Source organism: Microtus oregoni, unplaced genomic scaffold, assembly GCF_018167655.1.
Source record: "Microtus oregoni isolate MIOR12 unplaced genomic scaffold, Mior012 000047F_ref0000412, whole genome shotgun sequence".
Taxonomy (NCBI): Eukaryota; Metazoa; Chordata; class Mammalia; order Rodentia; family Cricetidae; genus Microtus; species Microtus oregoni.
The window spans coordinates 8,085,687-8,109,009 of record NW_024543221.1 but is presented as its reverse complement, the minus strand read 5'-3'; the positions used below and the strand labels follow the sequence as shown (position 1 = coordinate 8,109,009).

At 46.0% G+C, this 23,323-nt stretch overlaps 1 pseudogene; it reads left to right on the top strand.

The window, feature by feature from the left end:
- Positions 1–8,074: 8,074 nt before the first annotated feature.
- LOC121435894 lies at positions 8,075–9,237 on the top strand (annotated as a pseudogene).
- The last annotated feature ends 14,086 nt before the right edge of the window (positions 9,238–23,323 follow it).

Here is a 23,323-nt window from a genome sequence, read left to right as displayed (position 1 = left end):
AAGAGGCATCCCCTTGGAATGTTGTCAAGATAGCTCATGCAGAGAGTCTGGCTTGTCCTGCATGCTCCTTGGTGGGAGATGCTTTCTGCAATATACTTACTCCCTCCCTTGGTTCTCAGTGTATACTGTGTGATTCTCAACGCTTGTCTTGTCTCAGTGAATTAAAACATGAGACAAATGAAAAAGACTCCTGTTAAGTCTCAAACCCATGGGACAAATGGTTGAGTTGCCTAGGTAATATATCAAAGCAGACCTGACTGCCAGGTTCTCCCAGCATCCCTCAACTCTTATGTGTTACAGGGTCCCCCTGGCTTGCATTTTCTGCCCCCAACTCTGAACTCTCAAGCCCAGGGAGCTGTGCTGCTGTTCCCTATATATTCCAGACATTTTGGCTACCTGTACCTTTTGTATCTTTGCCCTCTTGGTTGCTGCACCTGGTCCCCCTCTCTTCCCTCTCCTTTCCCTCCCAACCTCTCCAGTGGCCCAGTTCAGTCTGGTCATGTCTCTGGACTCTCCCAGGTGTCCCTGCCTCTATCTACACGCTCCCTTCTCTCTATAATAAACTCTCTCCCCTACCATCCCTAGGAGCAGCCATATTCTTTCCTTTTGTTTCTGATTTTCGTTCAACCCCAACGACCAAAGGGACAGCAATTTGATGAACAAAGTAAGTAGTTTGGGTCTTGGCTTATATTTCAGAGTATAAACTATTCTGTGAAGCCATACTAATATAAATGAGATAAATAATTTTGACCAAAACTACAAGAAATTTTTTTATATAAAGTATGTAGACTTGAGTATTTTGTTCCAGCAGCACAAATAGACCAAGATAGTGATGTGTCAAGTCCTATCTTTATGCTCTTGGGAGCCTTCCTTCTACCTTTTCATCTATGCTTTCTACAACTGACGCCTGTCACTCTTGTGATATCTTCCAGGGAAATGGAACCCCTTAAAGACACCCAGTGAGTATCTTGCTGCGGGAACTCAGTCCATTTAACCAGTGGTGTTGGGCTGACTAGCCTCATGGGCATGGTTTGCTCTGGGTACGTGACTGGGTAAGAACTGAGTGGGGGGGAGGGGGAGCGGCACATGCTCTCTTGGGCATGAAAGGCTTCCTTAGGCCCTGGCTCAGTGACCTGGTCTGGAGTTTCCCCATCCTTCCCTGGTGGATAAAGAGGTAGCAGCGTCTCATTCTGTATTCGTGATTATGTTATTTCCATTTCATCCATTAATAAAGAGACTTCTGTGGAATCTCACTTTAACTAGAGTCCAACATGGGACATGAGCCCACAACCCTGATATTAAATAAAAGGAAATAAATAAATGCTCCTAGGTATGGAAGGCTTATTATAGATAAAAGAGAGTGTGCATGTAGAGGCAGGGACAGCTGGGAGAGTCCAACGTGGACATAATCAGATTGAACTGGGCCATGTGAGGAGACAAGGGAGGGGGAGAGGGAAAAGAAGGGAACGAGGTGCCATAGTCAAGAGAGCAAAGGTACAAAAGGACAAGTAAGCAAAATGTCTGGATTATATAGGAAAGGGCAACCATGGACTGGAGGGTTCAAGGTAGAGAATGGGTCCCACAGCCATTCCCAGTAACAGGTAGGGACTAAGGAGGTAGGGACTAAGGGTTACTGGGAGAACCTGATGGCCAGGTCCGCTTTGATATGTTAAGTAGGCACCTCAGCCCTTTGTCCTGGGTTTGAAACTCAACAGTATCCACAGTGCCCCTCCTAGAAGGGACCCCTTTTCTCTAAGTTCCTAATCATAGGAATATGATTTTTTTGAAATGCGAATTGAGGTTTTTCCCCCAGAGTCCCTCTGTTAGTTATTTTTCTTGCTGTTGTGACAAAATACCAGATAAAAACAGTTTAAGAAGGATGGGGATTTTGACTCACAGTTTGAGAGCAGGATCCATCACTGGGCAGAAGGCACAGCCACAAGGGAGCAGCCTGTGGCACCACATCCCCTGTCAGGAAGCAAAGAGAGAGAGGTGCTGCTGCTAGGTTCACTTTTTCTTCTGTGCAGTCTGAGGTTCTGCCCATGAAAGGATGCTGCCTGCATTTAGAGGCAGTCTTTCCACCTCACCTAACTGACTAGGAACTTAGTGAACACCAGAAGCTGCTCTCCTGGAAGATTCTCAGTTCTGGAAGTTGGCCATCCGTATTAGCTACCACAATCCCTTTCAAACCTGCACACATTTCTCAGAGCATCTCTCAGTAGCAACCAGGAACTTAGTGAACACCAGAAGCTGCTCTCCTGGAAGATTCTCAGTTCTGGAAGTTGGCCATCCGTATTAGCTACCACAATCCCTTTCAAACCTGCACACATTTCTCAGAGCATCTCTCAGTAGCAACGAGTTCAAATGAATAAATTTTTCTGCTGGAAAAGATTCTGTGCTCACAGCTTTCCTCTTTGCATTACGGTAACGAGGTCACTTTTCCCTGCCTCCCCTGTAAACACCATGCCTTTCACATAGCAAGAACTGGGAAGTTAAAATAATCATTCTAAGCCTGAGTCTGTCATCCCAGAACTTGAGAGATAGTGGCTGGATAAATCCTGTAAATTCAAGGGTAGCCTGGGCTACTGTCCTAGTTAGGGTTTCTTTTGCTGCAAAGAGACACCATGGCCATGGCAACTCTTATAAAGGAAAACATTTAATCAGGGTGGCTCGCTTACAGTTTTAGAGGTTCAATCCATTGTCACCATGACGCAACATGGTGGCAGTCAGGCAGACATGGTGCTGGAGGAGTCACTCAGAGTCCTACATCTTGACTTCGAGGCCACAGGAAGTAGTCTGTCTCACTGGACATGGCTTGAGCATATATGAGACCTCAAAGTCTGCCCCCACAGTGACACACTTCCTCCACAAGGCCACCACTCATGTAATAGTGCCACTCTCTTTGGGGGGCATTTTCTTTCAAACCACCACAGCTACAGAATAAGATCTTGTCTAAAATAAACAGGTAAGCAAACAAAACCTAATTCTGGATGCTTACAACTATATTGAAAGTTTTACATATGGTACTGGATTTAATATGGTCACCCTGTGTAGAAATTCTTACTAGCGCAACAGAAAGTTGAGTGTTAAGGAAGTAATTAGCTGGCCTGAGGTTAGTAAGTAGCTGAGAAAGAGTTCAGTTTCAGGTCTGATTCAGAACCCCACGCTGTTAACCTCCTTGCAATGCTTCCTTTACAGAGACTTAAGCAGAAGTGATTTGCATTTAAATACACTGGCTCATTAGCATCAGTAATTGGTTATGCTTGCACATATATTATGGCAGTTAACAAAGCTGAAAACCCACAGGAAGCTCAGCCATACAGATTTCACATCACCATACATTGTTTCCTTTGAACAAACACGGTCCCTCCTGTTTCTCCTCTGCTGTCAAATCACAGTCAACCTAGGGGACTTGTGTGGCCCCAAGAGTGTGAGATTCTTTCCCAGTTGCAGTACCAAGCAAGTCCACAGTCTTAGACAGCTTGACTACTTTACCTGCTGAGAGCTCAGTCCCAGAAATACCTGTTCCCCCCAGGCCTGGATGCCAGTCACAGCTGCCAGCTGTTTTAACCGTGCCTCTGGTGGAGTGGCACTAACAAGGCTCTCTCAAGCCCCTGTTTGGGTTTGTTCACTCAAGCAGCTCACAGAACCCAGGGAAATGCACACCCACCCCACCCCCCACCACACACACACATGATAAAGGCTGCCAAGCTTCCATGCCCCCAGATGTGTGTGTGACCAATCCTTCAGCAACTTCTGCTGTTTGAGGGGGGGAGAAACAAAAGCGGGGAGGAGAGGAGCCACAGCAGCAGCTACCTCTCTGGGAGAGAGACAGAAAGGGAGGGATTCAGACTGGAAGCTGGAGATGAGCTTGCCCCGGCAGAAGCGGGGAGGGAGTGGGCATGGCTTGATAGGACAGATCATTATACATACAACATGTGACCACTGCGCACACCACCGGCTTCAGTTCCCCCATTTTGGTCCACTTAACCACTTCTCCGAACCCAAGGAACTGAATGTTGAGCTCCCAGCAATCTTCTGGTGTTCCTAGAAATGGGGGGGGGGGGCTGCCTGCAACCACAGTCTTAAGGGCTATGGTTGAGCCCTTCACTGACATTCATCTCTGGATTGCTTTCCTTAGCTAAAATCGTCAGTCCTCCCACAACCAAGTTTACTCAGATTTTTCTTTCTCTTTTTTCTTTTTCTTTTCTTTTTTTTTACCCCACCATGAAGGACCACTGGAACAGCCTCTGGTCTCTCTGGCTTCCGAGTCAGCCCAAACTGGAGTCAGTCAGGCTTTAACACCCCATCTGTAGGCAGAGGATACTCTCCTACAAGCCCTGTGGTGTTTGCCACTGATTCACACCCCACCTATAGAGGGGAGACATCCCCTTATAGGCCTTGCGGTGTCACGGTTTTTGCAGGTTTTCATGGTTTCAGCTATGGGTAGCAAACCATTCATGTCCATCAATCCAGCCTCCTCCTGGGATGCCTTTTAGAGGCCCTAAAACCCCAGGCCTTAATGCCCTCCTTCTTCAGCTCCTACCCTCACTCCACTGGTGTCCTGCCCGTTCCACTTTACAGGAGCTTTCTAACTACTGTCAGTGCACAGACAAATGGAAGGAGTTTCCTCAAATTGTCCCCACCACCGTGATTGCTGCCAATAAGATATGTCGGATCCACGAGGTGGCTGTTTTCAATTCTAGCCTTTTGCTTCCCACTGTGGCTTGTGGTATGGTAGCTCACCGACAGGGTGGATCATGCCTCTACATCTCTCTTATTATTAAACTTAAAATCCCTGAAGCTAAAAAATTATGACTTTTCCATACCACCGGGCATGTAGTGGAGGAGAGGGAGGTGGGCAGGGCTTGTCTCTTAAAGAGACAGGACAGACCATTACATTAGTGGCATTCAATAATGTCTGAGTCCTCATATGGAGACTCAAGGTTTGAGGATACACGAGAACCCAATGGATCACTCTAAAAATTCTTTATGTAACAGAAATAGAGGATCAGGCCCACAGACCCATCCCAATAATCTTGCTCTTGTTGCAGAAGATTCCAGCAAGGACAATTCTAAGAACTGTAGTACGAGTCATGACTTTCACCTTCTGACTAAGAGACCCCCAAGATGGGTGCATGGAATCTGGGGTAGGTACAGAATTTGTGGGGAGCGAATTCCACACAAATTGTTTTTATTTGTGCCTGTGAGACATAGAAGCCAAAACAATGAAACTTCAGGTACCCTGAGGACATAGCATAAGGAAAGCCACGTCCAGCATTATTGCCTGCCTTTGACGCATGAAAGATTTAAGAAACCACAGCACTGCTTAGATCCATCAAGACTTTGGTTAATTAATAAAACACAGTCTCCAATGTGGCAGGGCCAACTGTCACCACTGTGGCACCAGAAACCAGGCACACAAGTAACCATGGTACCAGTCATGGTCAGAGGAAGATGCCACAATTCTGAGTGTCCTAAGGTTAGGCCCAGCGCAAAGTGGGTTGCTTTGCCCAGTGTTCTCCCACGTGGTTTTAATGCATGCTTCCCCCACCCCACTCTCTGTGTGTGTGTGTGTGTGTGTGTGTGTGAGAGAGAGAGAGAGAGAGAGAGAGGAACATTTAAGAGACAATTTTCATGATGACCTAGGAATAGTGGTGTTGTTCTTAATTCTGCGGGTTGGCCTTCTTGTCTGCGGGTTAGAGGGTAAAGACGTTACACGAGGAAGGAGACACAGACACGCGGCGGTCCCACGTTGGTGCACTTTAATGGGGGAGGGGTAACAGGCAGGTAAGGGGTGTGCGAACATGATGGGAAAGGCGGGGAAAGAGAAGAAGGGGGAAGAGAGAGAGAGGGGTCGTAGGACCCTCGCTTTTTAACGAGGAATACAAAGGCTTCTGGGAGTCCAGGAGAATGCTGGGAGCTGTAGTCTTGCAAAGGAACAACAAGTGGCACATGTAAAAAGTATCTGAATTTCAGGTAGGATGTGGGAGACAAGAAAGAAGGATCCTACTGGGAAAATGTTTGATGTCATTAGGCAATAATAACTTGTGTGTTTATTTCTCTTTGATCATTACACTTCAGCATCTTTAGAAAATATGGTCATTTTTCTTTATATTTGTGAAGGGTGTGCCAGGTAAATAGTTCAAGATCAAACTGCTGGAGAACAAAAGAGCAGGGTCTCCACATCTGGGGGTTCTGGTCTCCCCTCCACCCTTGCATCTTTTTACTTGTTACAACCCCATGAAAATCACAGCTTTGAATAAAATTATGTCTCCTTTTATCAAGTAATTGAGCTTATATAATCATGATTTCCCTTGCTGCCCTGACTGTTAGAAGTTTGAGTCAAATTTATTAGTTTAGTCCACTGACAATATTAATCTAGGTGGTTAATGTGTTTGACATATTTTCTTCTAAAGTGGCTTAACTTTTCTGTCTTTTTAAATTGCCTTTTGGGCTGCCTCTCTTTTGTTGTAGCCACTTTAATAACCCCTGAAAGGAAACAAATATCCTCTTTAAATTAGTAAAATTGGAAATCTAGCAGTTCAAACTATTGCCTTGTGGAGGGCGAATCAGTCTGATTATTCCCCTGGCCAGCAGGGGGTGGGGTGGGGGGACGGGGAGATTACCAAATCAAATAAAAGGTATCACATAAACTGCCATCCCCCAAAATAGACATTATGAATTTTTCTGAGTTCTTGGTATTTAAAGATAATAATCCATTTTAATCACCAGGAAATACTTAAGAGAAATTTGACATGGTTTGGAGAAAAAAACTTAAGAGGTAGCGGACATGAAATACTATTCAATAATCTAAAGAAAATGCACAGAATCAGAAACAAGTGTAGTCAATTTTCTGTCACTCTGACAAGAATACCTGAGCTTGTCAGCTTATGAAGAAGAAGGGTATTTTAACCCTCGGATCCGGAGTTATCAGTCTCTGTCATGTTGGGGCCTGAGGGAGAGCATTTGCTGAGGTAATCAACTTCATGCTGGGAGCAGTGGTACAGCTTGTGTCCTGGCAGTTTGAAAACAATAGAAGAGACAGGAAGGAATTGAAGCCACATCCTCCTCAAGGATACCATCCCAAAGCCTACCTTCCTTTCAGTAAGCTCCATCTCCTGAAGTCCCTTCCCAGCAGTCCTACAGGGTGGAAACTGCCTTTAACAAGCAGCCTGGGAGAGGCCCTTATACAGACCACAGCAGTCATAAACTGTTAGGCAACTGGAATCTGAAGTAGGAGGATGTGTGGAAGAAGCAGAGTTAAGTTGGCTGACTGGGTGCTGTCATTAGTGCCACAAGCTGTCAATCTGCTCTTTGCCACACCTCCTCCCTGTGAACTCTCAAGAGTGGCCCACAGGGGTGGCCTTTCACCACAGCATGCCAGACTCAAGTCTGACTGCTGGGACCAAGGCCCACAGTGGCCTTGTTTGTAATTCCAGCACTTGGGAGGCTGAGGCATGCGGTTTGCCAGTCTGTGCCACATGGCAAGACCTTCCCACAAAATAAGCAGACAAAAGTGACAAAACCAAGTACACGTAAAAATGCTGAGGATAGAATAAAAATTGGTCACACAAAGGGGATAGCAATGTAGGACAGGCAAGACTTGCTGTCAGAGGCATGGGGAACAGAGGCCTGTCCTTCCAACATTTCCCACAAACAACAGAAGAGGGAGCTCAAGAAAGATCAAAAATGATAAAAACTTGGGTACCAGCCTGGTGCAAAAGAGAACACAGACAAATGGGAGGAAAAATAAACCACAAAGAAGTTTCAAAGTCAAATATTAACCCAAATTAACTTCAGGAAAAAGAGAACAAGAAACAAGCCACGTGCTTCTGGACAAGGAAACTGTACTGAAGGAGATGCCTCTGAATTAGATCAAAACTATACCATGGGGCACAGAGCTGCAGGCTGGCGCCGGGAGCTCCGGCTCCTCCGGCGGGGCTCGGGATGAGGCTGGCGAGGCTGCCGGGGCGTCCGCTGCGCGGTGCCCAGTGCCAGCCGCAGTCTGGCCTCGGGCTCGGCCTCGGGCTTCGGGCCGGAGTCTGAGCGTGGGGTTCCGGGCCAGGTGGACTTCTATTCGCGCTTCTCACCGTCGCCGCTCTCCATGAAGCAGTTCCTGGACTTCGGATCAGTAAATGCTTGTGAAAAAACCTCATTTATGTTTCTGCGACAAGAGTTGCCTGTTAGGTTGGCAAATATAATGAAAGAAATAAGCCTCCTTCCAGACAATCTTCTCCGGACCCCATCCGTACAGTTGGTACAAAGTTGGTATATCCAGAGTCTTCAGGAGCTGCTTGATTTTAAGGACAAAAGTGCTGAAGATGCTAAAACTATTTACGAATTCACAGACACAGTGATAAGGATCAGAAACTGGCACAATGACGTAATCCCTACCATGGCCCAGGGTGTGACCGAATACAAGGAGAGCTTTTGGTGGATCCTGTCACCAGTCAGAATGTCCAGTACTTTCTGGATCGATTCTACATGAGTCGAATTTCAATTAGAATGTTACTCAACCAGCACTCTTTATTGTTTGGTGGAAAAGGAAGCCCATCTCATCGAAAACACATTGGAAGCATAAATCCAAACTGCGATGTAGTCGAAGTTATTAAAGATGGCTATGAAAATGCTAGGCGGCTTTGTGATTTGTATTATGTTAACTCTCCTGAACTAGAACTTGAAGAACTAAATGCGGTTTCACCAGGACAAACAATACACGTGGTTTATGTACCATCCCATCTCTATCACATGGTGTTTGAACTGTTCAAGAATGCGATGAGGGCAACCATGGAGCACCATGCCGACAAAGGTGTCTATCCCCCGATTCAAGTTCATGTCACACTGGGCGAGGAGGACTTGACCGTGAAGATGAGTGACCGGGGAGGTGGTGTTCCCCTGAGGAAGATTGACAGACTCTTCAACTACTTGTACTCGACTGCACCCCGGCCTCGTGTTGAGACGCCCCATGCGGTGCCGCTGGCTGGTTTTGGTTATGGATTGCCCATATCACGCCTCTATGCACAGTACTTCCAGGGAGACCTAAAGCTGTATTCCTTGGAGGGCTACGGGACTGATGCTGTTATTTATATTAAGGCCCTGTCAACAGAACCCATCGAGAGACTCGCCGTGTATAACAAAGCTGCTTGGAAGCATTACAGAGCAAACCACGAGGCCGACGACCGGTGTGTCCCCAGCAGAGAGCCGAAAGACATGACCACATTCCGAAGCGCTTAGATGCACATGGGACGGCTGGAAAATCCAAATGTGGTTTATGCCGAGTTTGGAAGAGATGTGCTTGGAGCCACATTGTACCAATGTGTCACGTGTGATTTTCACAGTTCATGTTTGCTAAAGCTCCTGAAGGATCAGTTACACCAACTTTATTCTGATATGTTTGGTTAATTGGACATATTTTTAAACACTCATAGTTTTGGTCAACTTCCCTCTGTGCGGTAGACGTGTGGAGTGTGAAGTCTCTGGGTTTCTGTAGGAAGTTGAGTATTTTTTTTCAAGTTTTCATTTATGTCTGCTAGAAACATCTAAAGGTTAGCCGCCTGCTTTGGAGTTCTGTCATCTGTTTAGTGGTAACACCTAGTCAGATGGTTTTCTCATCCCCTACGAAAGCAGAACACAGTGGTACCAGTAGGACCTTTCGGCGTTTATGCATTGTCTACTGAAATTAACTGATCATGGCATAGTTTTATTGCGGTGCATGGTAATGGCTGGTTCCTCACAGAGCTAAGTCCGGATCATGGGTAGTGGGCTCAGGATCAGTGCAAGGGTTTCCTTTGAAAACAGTGTCTCACCATGTAGCCCTAGCTGGCATTGAACATAATGCCCTTCCTTAGCCTCCTGAGCGCTGCAACAAGAAGGGTGTATCTGGCTTATAAGAGAGATGTTTATTTTCCAAGCAAGCAAAGTAGCAGAGAGAATAAACTAGGGCAAAGGCACCAAGTGCCCTGACTGAGCCAATGGGCTGTTGAGATTATCTGATGGAGCTTCTGAAGAACTGGTTTCTCTGGGTCCTGCTCCAGGGCATCCAGGGGCTGAAGACCAGAGATGAGCTTCTCCAAGTAGGTGAGGCTCACGGCGGGTCTGGCTAAAACCACACTTCAGAGTGAAGAATGACAGCACTGCTGTTGCCAAAGTGACAGAATGGATCGGTAGAACCTTTGGTTCCCTGTTTCTGGACTTTAGGGGACATAATCCGAACCTCAGGCCCGGTACAATGGAAAGCAGAATCATGAACAGGGAGACTAGGGTGACCCCAGTCACCTTGGTTTTAAGTGGTGACTACAGATACGTATTGTTCAAAAAGTGCCCAGATTTTTTTTTGTTTGTTTTGTTTTGTTTTTTAATCAGAGAAAAGTCAACTTAGATTGGCTACAAAAATCCTTCACGTCTGTGTGGTCATTTAAAGTTTGTGAATGCTTTGAAATATTAGGACGTTATTTGTGTTACAACACAGAGCCGTGGAGCAAGTAGTGACACCTTGGTTCTCACTCAGAGTGACCCGAAGTCACACAGGATCGGAGCCACAGCCTGAGCTATCCCTGCTCATCGCTGTCATCTGTCGGGGTGTCCTTACTGGATCTGAGTGATGAGAAAATACTGTGACTTTTTTCCAGGTCACTGGGTTTAAACCTGAGTAAAGAATTATAAATAATTTCTTAAGACACCAAGATGTTGATGACTGATAGTGGATCTAGTAACAACAGATATCCCCCAGTAGAGCAGAAGTATTATATTCCAGACAGCAACAGAGAAACTGACTGGAAGACAGACATTCTTCTTGTTCACACTAACATAAGGAAGGGCACAAGGGCCAATAACAGGCAGAAGCTGGCTGTGCCAGAAGCGGTACCAATACTGAGTAAAGCTAAGCAGAGTGAAACTGGGTGCGGCTAAGTACCCAGAGTGGCAAGCATCCTCACAAATCAAGTAGGGTGAACTCAAAGTGGGGGGCACTTTTTGATCTCCCGGATAAAGGCTAGGGGCACTGCCAAACAAACCCACAGTGTGTGGACAGCCTCCTTGCAAAAAGTCATCAGGCCCCAATGTCATCAGGACCACAAGTGAAAAGCTGTCCTTTGGCCTCTGGTTAGTAGAAATCATCGGTAAATGACCCAGTTTTCATTAGGCAAGAGAAACTCCTTTCTCATCAGAGGGAACGAGATAAAGACAAACACTCAACCTGGACAAGAGCGGGCCACGTGTGTGCTTTGGTGTGCATTTCCCAGCCATTTCTGTGCTGGTCCTGTGCGGGGGAAGGGAGAGAATAGCCGAGAAAACAAAACCCAGAGACTGAAGAGCCAGAGAAACCATGAGCATCCACTCAGTTTCCCCTCCCACTCTAAGAGAATAAGAGGCTGACTTTTCTGACGATAAAAAAACAAAACAAAACAAAATGCCAAGAAAAACATTCATTTATGGAGCTTTTTGACAATGGGTGAATTTGAATTCTAAAAGTCATCTTGAAATGTTTGTAGAGCTAAGTAAGCTTACGAGTGGCCTGAACTAACATTCTCTTATACCTCCCTTTTTAAAAGACTAACCACGCCCATTGTAAAGGGGATAGCACAGAGAAAACTTTACATCTAAACAAGTGGCTAAGAGTTATGTTAGCATACTCACATGCTTCGGATTCTAGAATTTTATCATTGTATGTGCCACAGCTTAGCTTTACTCAGTATTGGTACCGCTTCTGGCACAGGTGGAGGTCAGAGGGCAATCAGTAGCGTCGTTTCTCTTCTTCCACCGTGTGGGTACCAGGGACTGAACTCAGAAACTGAGGCTTGCGTAGCAAGCACTTTTACCTCTCTATTCTCCTTTCCAGCCCTGCTTTCCATTATTTTATTTTATGTTTTTGAGACAGGTTTTCTTGGTGTAGCTTTGGTGCCTGTCCTAGAACTCACTCTGTATATCAGGCTGGCCTCAAACTCACAGAGATCCGCCTGCCTCTGCCTCCCGGGTAATGGGATTAAAGGCGTGTGCCACCACTGCCTGGTTCTACTTCTGACTTTTAGCATGTATAATAGAACAACAAAATATCATGAAAAACGCAGTGCAGGTGTCCAAGATTTCCAGCCATTATATTTGAGCTATGCAATATTGAAGGTAAGGCCATGTGGGATGATTTGGGATACTGTTCAGTAGCTATGTCCCCAGTTATGAGTGTGTTTTACTATCCCATACTGTTAATGCTGTACTACCCATGGGACTTGCTTTGATCAATGAAGTGTCAGTGAACAGGGCCTTGGCAGAGCTCCAGAATGCACCCGTGTCATTACTTCCCTAGTTTGGAGAATGATAGGTGGGATTGACGCAGGCTTAGGCCCAAATAAACACAGCTGGATCTAAGCCTGTGAACTGAAGTAGGGCTTCTGGCTTCACCCAGCCTAGATCAGCTAAGCACAGTGTGCCTGGGCACTGCAGGATTAGAAAGAACATCAAATAGTTGAAAAGCTATTGAAGCATGGTGGTTTGTTAGACAGCACCCTCGTATCTCCAGCAGGGATTGGTCACTGAGCCATTAGGATGGCTCTTTGAAATGAACTCCCTAATTCAAAACAGAATGCTGGCATGGGTTGCTACAGTGTCTTTTTCCCTCTTAAAGGGTTAATAGCCAGTTAGCCTTTAATTTAAGTTGCTGACCAAAATACATGTTTGGTAAACGTGACAGTGACTGTGGGGGGGGGGATGTTTGTAGGAATTAAAGCCTATTAGCTACTGAGATAGATTTGGAGTCATTTTAGAATGTTTTCAGTCACGCTAGTGAGAGTGACCCTGATTAAGTAGATGGTTCAATTGAGCCTGGCTGTGGCAGCACACGCCTTTAATCCCAGCACTCAGAAGGCAGAGACAGGCAGATCTCTGTGAGTTCAAGGTCAGCCTGGTCTACAGAGGGAGTTCCAGGACAGGCTCCAAAGCTAAACAGACAAACCCTGTCTCAAAAAACAAACAAACAAAAAGCAAAGTTCAATTGTACGTGGACTTTGAGATACAATAAGCTTTCCATTGGAAAGCAATGGGGGCAGCAGTCTGTCTGCTGCATTCTGAGAAATGGTGGAGAATCTTCATTCTATCAGCCTTCGCGTTTCAAGACATTGCTCATGTCTGCCTTTGGGGGTTAGAGATGTGGCAAAGCGACAAAGCAGCAAGCAGGCTGGGGACTGATGAACTCCAGAAGACAACTTATCAATTCATCGCAATCAGAGACCTCATTTATGCAAAGTGAGTACTAATTCAATTACATCTTAATTCTGACCTCTCCCAACTTAATTGAATTTCAACATTTAGGTCAGTGTTGGAGAGCAGAGTCCATTTCTTCTAGCAAGGTTTTATTATTTCAAAGTGGATGTCCTTCTGGGCTGGGAGAGAGCTGACATACAGTGCTTGCATTTAAGTGTGAAAGTCCTGAGTTCAGTCCTCAGAAGCTACTGAAGAAAGATACAAGTGGTGGCATGTCTTTACAATCCAGGTCCCTGAGGGGCAGAGACAGGCGGAACCCTGGGGCTCACTGCCCAGCCAGCCTAACCCAACAGACAAACCCCAAGCCACATGAGAGAACTTGTCTCGAAAATCAACTTGAACAGTATCTCGATCCAGGCTGACCTCTGTTCCACGTGCCCATATGCACAAATGTTCACATGCATTAACACAGAGGCACACACTAATAATCCGCATGCACCCCACAAAAGAGTGACAGAGCCCAGTGGGAAGGATCCACTAAATGAAGCTGCGTTAGATTATTCACAAACATATGGACAGAGGTCCAACAGACTTGGGAAGGCTGTTAGGTGTGTCTACAGTGAGTCCAGCTAGCGCTGGTGAGTTTGCACATGGAGGCAGATAGGGAAAAAAAAGTGCTGAGGGATGCTGGGAGAGCTGAGAGCAGCCTCGGGTACTGAGGGATGCTGAGAAGAGCCTTGGGTACTGAGCAATGCTGGGAGAACTGGGAGGAGCCTTGGGTAGTGAGGGATGCTGGGAGATCTGGGAGGAGCCTCAGGTGCTGAGGGATGCTAGGAAGAGCCTTGGGTACTGAGGGATGCTGGGAGAACTGGGAGGAGCCACAGGTACTGAGGGATGTTGGGAGGAACCTCGGGTGCTGAGGGATGCTGGGAGAGCTGGGAGGAGTCATGGGTACTGAGTGAGGCTTGTCCTGGGTTTGAGACATATTCCTGCTTCCTGAGGATGAACAGAACAAAATGATCCCCAGAAACAGTATGAGTTGAGACTCAGAAGAATCTGAGAATACTAGGATTTGAAGTCCCTTGTGGGGATAGTCCAAGCAGCCGCTGTGGAGACAGAAACCCACAGAGAGCCAGGGTCCTGTCTGACACTGCACTGAAAGTGACCCCAGGACCAGAGCTCATCTGGATTCTCCCATCCTTGATTCTAGGTGCTTTCTAGATAGGAAGAAGATGGGAGACGCTTCTGATTGGAAGTTACTGACGTATGTTCATGCACAACCTGACTGACCCACAGAGGCAAGAGGAAACAGCTCCATTTGCTTTGCTGTGACTTCATGAGCCTGTTGTCATTACCGTTAAAAATAAGGGGTAGTGGCTGGAGAAATGACTCATCAATGAAGGGTGCATACTGCTTGTGCACAGGACAGGAGTTTGGGTCCAAGTACCCATGTTTAGTGGTTTACAACTGCCTATAATTCCAGGGAATCTTACAGCGCCTTCTGGGCTCTGCAGACACCTGCACAGACACAGACACGTGCACGCACAAGTATGAATGAATGAATGAATGAATGAACGAACAAATGTATGCTAGAGTTCAAAAATTCAGGTCTGAGGTGCTGGAGAAGAAAAATAAGACGACTTACAGCTTTGTATGATACAGCCAAGCTGACTACATACGGGGAACGACAGCACTCTGGGAAGGCAACAGAGCAGGCATCTGCAGTGGCTTCCCTGCTGGCTCCCTTGGGAAGCATGACAACACAACACACCGCTGCCCTTTCCCCTGACTTTTCCAACCTTGCAGGTGGCTACACCTTTGTACACATTCTAGTATCCAGTGTGTGAAATTGCAATGGGCTGAATACCAGTAAGGTCAGCCTCTGAGAAAGCCTCTGCCTGTTCCAGGAAGGAGTCTGCCCCAGGGAGGATTCAGAGAACAGCAGGCTCGATGGACAAGGCCAGGTGCTAGAGGCAATCCTTCACCCTCAGTCCTCAGTTCAGGCTGCCCTCCACTGGGGGTGTGGGGGGTGTACTTTGCTTCCCTTAGTCACCTGCTGATGAAGTCCGATTTTTTGCCCTAATTGTTCTGGAATGGGAATGCCATTCCTTCAAGAGCAAAAGAAGGGAAATGAACGTGGTTTAGATTTGAGGGGACTGAGGAGAAAGGCACAGCTGCCCATCCAGAACAGCAGGTAGGAACCCATTAACGATCTCCTTGGGGGCTCTCCCTGATCATCATCTTGCCTGTCCTGAAGCCCCGCAGTCCCCACCAGGACCTATTCTGACAGAGCTGCCCTGGTTACCCAATGTGAGACCATGCCTGACAAGGCAGAGTGGTTGTCTGGGTCTAGAGAGCATGCCAGTGCCTGCTGGCAGGTGATGGTTATGTAAGCATCCCACCAGCACCCGAGTGGAAACAATGCCCCAGTGCTGCTGAGAGAAGAGAACATGCCAGCGGCAGCAGGGGGTGCGCGCACACACATACACACACACACACACACAAGCACACACACACACACACACACACACACTAGCTTGTAGGAAACATTCTCCAGTATAGCGATTTTTATTTTATTTTTTGCACTGTCAGAAGATATAAGAGAAAAGTTTCCTTCATCTATGACTTGGGGTGCCCTAAAATACAATGTGCTTCGACCTTGGCTAAGTTGGGGGGAGGGGTGCTTATTTTTATCATTGTTTATCTTTTATTCTCATTTTGAGTGGCAAGTGCTTTGTCCGTCTTTCTCAGTGAAGCGAGGACAGGCTGATTGGCCCTCTGGGTGTCCAGGAATAAGAGGTCGTCCATCTACTCTGCGAACACATCCACTGAGGAGGAGAGAGCCCAGACAGACTGTGACCCTAAAACACCCCTCCTGCGTTGGCCCTCCACATGCTCTCCTCTCAAGATGGAGGGGTCTGGAGACTGATTCCCAAGGCCATCCAGCATGGCCACAGGACATGATCTGCGGTCTTTAAACCACACAGACAGAGAAAACAGTAAAAATGGGTTCCTAAATACATCAGGAAGAGAAAACTGGGACAAGATGGAAGCAGAAAAGGTTGGGAAGTGGATGGTCAAGAGGGAGGCATTGGTTTTCTTTCTTTGAGAGCTATTCTTACCTGGAAAACAAGTAGTCCAGAAGACTGGACCAGGGATCTGGAGAGATGGCTCAGTGGACAAGGACACTGGTTGTATTTACAGAGGGCTGGTATTGGCTCCGGACAGCCATACTGAGCAGCTCGCAACTACCTGTGACTCTAGTTCAAAGCTCTCTGTATACCAACAGAAGAACTCTAAACACAGGGTTTTTTTTCAAAACATTGGCTTAAGGAAGACTATCCCCCCAACTTACACAGCCATGGAATGGGGCACCCTGAAATGACTGAGTAGTGAATTTCCCATCTTATGATGGCGTGTCCGTGTGCATGTACCCATCTCATGATGGTGTGTCCACATGCATGTACCCATCTCATGATGGTATGTTCACATGTGTGTACCCAGCTCGTTATGGCATGTCCATGTGCGTGTACCCATCTCATGATGACATGTCCATGTGCGTGTACCCATCTCATGATGGTATGTTCACATGTGTGTACCCAGCTCGTTATGGCATGTCCATGTGCGTGTACCCATCTCATGATGACATGTCCATGTGCGTGTACCCATCTCATGATGGTATGTTCACATGTGTGTACCCAGCTCGTTATGGCATGTCCATGTGCGTGTACCCATCTCATGATGACATGTCCATGTGTGTGTACCCATCTCATGATGGTGTGTTTATGTGCGTGTACCTGTAAGCACGACTGCCTTCACTCATGTCTGTGCACATGGAGGCCAGAGGTCAAAGTCCGGTTCTTCCTCCATCTTCTCCACCTTACATTTTGAGACAGGGTTTCTCACTGAACCTGGTGCTTGCCAGTTTGTCTAGACTGAATGACCACGAACCAGGTATCCTCCTGTCTCCACCTCCCTAACACAGCTTCTGGGTTCACAGCAAGCTCTTTCCCAGCTGGACCATCTCCTGGCCCCTCAGGTACCATGTTTTAGAGTTGTCTTGTAGAAAGGATATTAAAAATGATATTCCAGGGCAAAAGGAAGGACAAGTCTTCTTCGTCAGGAGCAAGATGGCTCAAATAACAGAAATAGCACTTAGCCTGGGTCTCCATTTTCTTCCCATGGATGGAGGGAAATAAAGGACTGAGAAATGGACTAATAATCCCATTGCAGGGCTCCTTATTTCATTATTCCTGAGGAACCAAAAAGGGACAAAGTCACCCTGTGGATGGAGTTCCTGAGCCGCTGCACTAAGACAGCCATGAAGGAGGCCTTGAGGAAGTCTCAACCAAATCCTTGGGCCATCCTTGAGCAGGAAGACGATGGTATCAGAGTGTAACACTGGGCTGGAGCGACCCAGCTCAGAAAGCACCCACCCCCAGGTTCTAGACCCAGCAAGTCAGGCTTGGCAGGTGCAGTCCTGTGCACAGCCCTAGGGTGATTTGAAGGATCAGCAACCAGGTGGTCCTCACTTGGCCTGATCTTGTGGTATAGAGACCAGAGTGATGCATCTCCAGGGGTCTTCACCCTGATCTTAACTCTGCTGAAAGGACAAGGGAGAATTGTGGAGTTAAAGAAACCAGTGTGAATTCGTGTGAAGAGAGGTGAGATCCCAAAGGCAGTGAAATGTTTAAAGGGGGATAACGTGTGTGTTAGCATAGTGCAGCTAAAGCCTAAGGCATTTAGGAGGAGGAAGACATGTTCAGAGCATGAATGAGAAAGAGAAAACCACAGACCCTTTCTTGGGAAGAACACTAAGATTTTTTTTTTTGTACCTACTTACAATACATTGACTATACCCCCATTGCATTGCATACTGAAAAACCTGCCCATCTTCTAGGAGAAAAGTAAGAGAATATTTCCTCCTTTTCATTTACATTTTAAAGAACCATAGATTCCTTAAAGAGTCTGATCAAGCCATAGTTGAAGTATGGCTCAGAGTTTAGGTGAGTAGAAAGCAAGTGGAGAGATGGGAAGAGACAGAAGACAGAGAAAAGGAATGGGCAGATTTGCTGGGAAAAATATGCTTATGAAATTCATAAACCCCTTGAAAAGAGACATGTCTTTAATTTGTTTATTTCATTAGTCATTATTAGAAACTCCAAGTCTCAAACTCTTAATACACAAGTATCTTTTCTAACAGGAGAGTGACTTTTTCAGATAAAGATGAATCGAACAAATATTCACTAGAGTAAGTGGGGTTGGGGGGGGAGTAAGCTAACATAAGCCATTTACATCTGTGGATTGTAACAAATGCCACTTCATAGTGCCCCGGAGTTCTATATAAATAACCACTGCCAAGTCACTGCCAAGTCCTACTCTGTATCCTCTGAGAGTATATGGCAAACAGGACGTGTGCTGGGGAGATGATAACAACATTTCTGGGGTGGGAGCACAGATAAACTGGCAAGCATATTAGTGATTGTCAGCAACAGACTGTACATTTAGAAGCAGAGATGCCATTTAGCAGGATAAACTAACCTTCTGTTGCTTTGTGCCAGGCTAGCACACAATGGCAGGTTACAGGAATAGACCTATAGTGAACCTATAATTGGGCGAAGAAATCATAGATGACTGTGTGTGCTGGACAGGGCGGTGAAACCCCACAAGGAGGCCAGCCGCATAGGCAAATGCAGAATATGCATATGCAAATGTACAGTGGGTGAACTCAAGGACTTCTTCCCTAGAGTTGATCACCTTCGGTAGAGTGGCTTGCTCTGTCCTGGGCTGTGGTGAGCTCAGAAAACTCGCATGGTCATGGCTGATGCGCATGGTCATGGTGATAGATGGTACTTCCATTACACAATGGTTACAGCTAAGACTGTTGCGAAGGCAAAACAAACAGAGCTAAAGTTCATGGATTTAAGGTTTTGTGAAATTTGATAGTGAACAAGATACATAGAACATAATAATGTTATTTTATTGCACACACATTAAGACATTTTTTCCTATGATATTATGTGTGCTTACGGACACCTACTGTTTAAACATTACAGAGGCTGAACCTTTCCTAATGAGAAAGACAGGCTGATTACGTATGAACTGAGGACAGTTTAACAGGCAGAACTACTTTAGCACGTCCCTGCTGTTTAAACAATTCAGAAGGGTGAGGTGAAAAGGAGAGGTGTGTTCTCTGTGGCACTGGAGAACGGGACAATTGAGTTCACACTGCAGGGAAAGGCCGACTAAGCTCAAAGAATTTCTTTTAACAGCTAATTGTTGAAAATAAATGTGCTTAGAAACTAAGGAACCTCTCCATTCCTGGGGTTTCCAAGCATATTTTCAACTGGACAACACATTCACTGAAAACATCTGGTAATGTCTTACAGGATCATATTCACAATTTGCTTGGACTAAGTGCACATTAAAGTTCACAGGGCTGCACAAACTTTAGTTGAGGGAATGGTTGGAGAACCAGGCCTTCCACCTCCTTCGTGAGAAAGAGGAGTAAGCACTAAGGCCAATGCACTCTGGAAATTTAAAATTCATTTTCATGACCATTAATCAGCTAAGATAAGATATACTCCAGCAACTAACAAAACTCCAGATTTCTATGACTGCACACAGCTCACACTGCATGTATCTCTCTTCAGGAGAGCATCTTGATAAATACAGCTGAGAGCAGGGCACCCAATGTCTTCTTCTGGTCTTCTTCTGGCCTCCTATCTCACAGATGTCCAAACATCACACACACACACACACACACACACACACACACACACACACATACATGCACGCATGAACAGACATGCACATACCCATGTATGCACACACTTCACACACGTGCACACATGCTTAAACACAACTACATGCACATACACACACACACACACAGTACAGTGTGCACTGTTGCTCACGAGACCTTCTTTCCTTTTTGAAGCTAATCACAGGCTCACTTAATCATGAGGTATGGGGAGGGGAAGAGACAACGCATTTTTCTGTTTACTCATAGGAGAAAAGCAATCTGTGTATAAATGTCTGTATTCACGTATGTGTAGCTGTGCATGCGTGTGGAGATCAGAGAACAACCTCAGGAATCATCCCTCAGGCATCATCCACCTCCTTTTTAAGACAGCCTCTCGCTGGTCTAAAGCTAACTAAGCAGGCTAGATGGTTCTGGCCAGTGGGACAGAGTCTACCTGTCTCTACCCCAGCACTTGGGTTATAAGCACCGCACACTCCTGGATTTTTATGTGAGTTGTAAGAATCAAACCCAAATCTTCAAACTTGTGTGGCAGGCACTTCACAACCTATCCCCTCAGCCCCCGAGAAAAACAGTTATAATGAGCAATAACTCAGGCTGATTAAATTATAAATACATTCAAATTTTCACAGAGCAAAACAAAACAACTGGAAAGTCGCTCTGCTTCCTCTGCTGGGGCTGGCACTGTCCCTGCTGGGAACATTCTCGTTAGCCCCAAGAGGCAGCTCCTCCTTTCTGTGTCAATTTCTATAAAACAAGAGCAATCTTTCTATATCTCACGACTATTTGATTCCGTGCCATGATACAAATGCAATTTCCTATAACATTCCAATAATCACAAGAATGGAATAGCTAATAAGAATTCTCCTCCTCAGACCAGATCCCCAGTGTGTTGGATGCGTCTTTTGTCATTATTTTAATATCCTCTTGTGCAGTTTAATATCCTCTGAGCTACCCTCTATGTTTTCTAGAAGTTGTTCAAGGTAGTTAGTTGTCCTACTCCGTGTCACACGGGCACGAGACCCACAGAGAGTGTTCTGAGGACACCCAGGGCTGGTGTCCGGTTCAGCAGCAGTCAGCCCCAGCTCCTAAGCTATAGCATGCCATCCACGCCCTCCCTTGCTCTTTGTCTGGCCCTCACCCCTATTCCAATCACCCTACTCAGTGTTGGCAAGGAGAACAGCGACTGTAGGCTACTTGGGACATATAGGCAGAGCCCTCTTGACAGTCTGCCAGTCAAAAATAGCTCTGGTTCACTGGCCTGTCCCCATGAGGAGGCCACAGGAGAGAGACTGGGCACATGAACTGGGAGGGTTGAGTCACGGTCAGCCCAGATGTTCTGGATACCTGCATTCTGTGTGCAGATGGCTGCGTAGTAAGTGTGGCATCCAGGAATGTGGGCCCAGGTCCACTTGCACCCGGTCAAGGGAAAGTCCCTTCTGCAGGAACTGACTGTGACTTGGAAGGTGAAGTGGAAAGTTTGGAGGCACAGGTCAGGGACAGTATGGGGTAGAGACAGATTCCAGGCTCTGCCTGCCAGTTATGTCTTTCTGGGGGGTGGGGCTGTGTGTGACCCAGCAGTCGCGGAAGAGTAGAGAAGGCTCCTAGCAAGGTCAGGAGTGGGTGCATGTGTCTACATCCAACACACGCAGCCAACATATGCAACCAATGTAACCAGAAAGGTCTACCCAAAGGCCCTGCAAAGATATCACAGGCAGATTGTGTAGTGACTTCCTTCAAGGAACTCAGACATTCAGGTTTTTTGGTGGGGTGGGGTGGGAGTGAAGCATAAAATTATAGAACAGCTGAGAACAGAACAATAAGACACTGTAAAATAATCACTAAAATGCAGAATTTAAATAAAATGAGTTCAAAAGTGATGTGAAGTGTTGAGCAAGTTTTTTACAGCCTACCATTTGTATTATGGTCTAAACCTGTCCTTCTTCTGTGGTTCCAGTGACGTCCACGCCTCTGTAAGTTGTTCATAGTTGATTGTCAAGATACCTTGTCCTTTGGGAAAACCCATGTTACAAAGCAGTATTACCTTCGCACTCCTGTAGTTCCAGCCACCAGAGAAGCTACGGCTGGAGGATCACTTGAGCCAGGTAGTTCTTTGAAACCCTAGGCACCATCACAACGTCCTACCTTCAAAAAAACATCAAATCTAAGGCTGAGGATATATCTCAGTTCATAAGGTGCTTGCTTCAAAAGCATGAAGACTGGAATTTAATCTGCAGAAGCCATTTGAACAAGCCAGGAGCGGTGCTACACACTTGTAATTAGAGGACTGGGGAGGTGGAAACAGGCAGATACCTGTGGCCTGATAGCGAGGCAGCCTTTCGTAATTGATTAGAGATCTTGCCTGAAAAACAGCAACAAAAAGCAAACAAGATGGACCTGAGTAATGACACTAAATTGTCCTCTGTTATCCTTATGCAAATGATTACACATGTACCTGGACACACATACACACACACACACACACACACACACACACACACACACATACACTACAGACCCATACCACTCATAGGCATACACAATCTCACACACACACACACCACATATATATATGATGTATATGATGTATATACACACATATATGTATACATCACACATCACACATACAGATACCATACACATAACGCACACCCCAAACACATCAAAGAACTAAATAAAATGAACACCACCAGCACCACACACACAAAACAAGAAGGCCCTTTTGAGGAAAAGTTACTATCTGCTCTTTTATAAGATTAAGTCCTGCTGAAGTCTTTTGAAATGACTAGGGCAACACTTTTAATACTGACATTCAAGTATTCCCTGAACATACTGGTGTGATCCGCTCACTCCAGACCAGGTGGGGAACACGATTTCTCACTGAATGACTCTGATTTTGGAATTCATCCCAAAAAATTGACTCCTGTAGAAGAGTGTCCCTCTTTCACCATGAAGATGGGATGCAGGAAGGGTCCAGTGCTTTCTTTCCTCAAGGACAGACTAAAATCCTTATGTTTCTAGGAGCATCCCAAATGATTGAAAAGTCACAACTAACAAAGACTCACAAGGAGGAGACAGGGCAAGCTTGCCTGGCATTGTGAAAGAGACAGCTCTCATCTAGACAAATGAGTCTATTCTCCCCCTTTCCCCACTTTGGAAAAAGCTTCATGCTAGAGCTCCCTGAGATAGCTCAAATGTATTATTCTGATCAAAGTAACTAACTGATTTCTCAAGGAGCTTAATGCAGCTGTCAGTGTGGATATAGTTATGGTGTTGAAATACTGTTGACAATGAGTGTTCACAAGGTGAACAACTTATTATAGGCCACCTAGAAGCCTGGACGTGAGACCCTTCCTTTCTCAGCCC